Source organism: Corvus brachyrhynchos, unplaced genomic scaffold (genome assembly GCF_000691975.1).
Source record: "Corvus brachyrhynchos isolate BGI_N302 unplaced genomic scaffold, ASM69197v1 scaffold90, whole genome shotgun sequence".
NCBI classification, from domain to species: Eukaryota; Metazoa; Chordata; class Aves; order Passeriformes; family Corvidae; genus Corvus; species Corvus brachyrhynchos.
Genome location: NW_008236932.1, coordinates 1,795,525 through 1,795,848, shown reverse-complemented (window position 1 = coordinate 1,795,848; position 324 = coordinate 1,795,525). Strand labels below are relative to the sequence as shown.

The window sequence follows — 324 nt, the reverse complement described above, 5'->3', positions numbered from 1 at the left end:
CAAGTTCCATGGCGGACCACTGAAATATCACTTCTAGAGATTTTAATTAATCAAACTTAAAACCACTACGTTCAGAGTGCCTATAAATAACTTCCCATAAAGCAAAATAAAAGGTAAGAATAGAAGAGCACTGGCAGCTCATTTTCCCTCTAACCTGCTAATCTGCTAACCCAGCAGAATCGCCCTCCAGCAACCTGCGTCTACAGAACAGGAAAACAAACTTACTTGTTCCTACAAACCCAGCTCAGTGCTCGGTCGGACCAACCGCCGCCAGCACCACCGACACCGGCCGCCAGCCAGTGAACCCCACCGCCGCGCCCACCT

At 49.1% G+C, this 324-nt stretch overlaps 1 protein-coding gene across 6 annotated transcripts in view; it reads right to left on the bottom strand.

Annotated features, from left to right (window-relative positions):
• Window positions 1–318, bottom strand: part of CSNK1G3 (casein kinase 1 gamma 3) — an 82,953-nt gene extending 82,635 nt beyond the window's left edge. For all 6 annotated transcript variants that reach the window (XM_017728307.1, XM_017728306.1, XM_008629148.2 and 3 more), the window contains exon 1: window positions 226–318. The gene's annotated coding sequence lies outside the window, so the exon portion shown is untranslated. The remainder of the gene's footprint in view (window positions 1–225) is intronic.
• Between the last annotated feature and the right edge of the window lie 6 nt (window positions 319–324).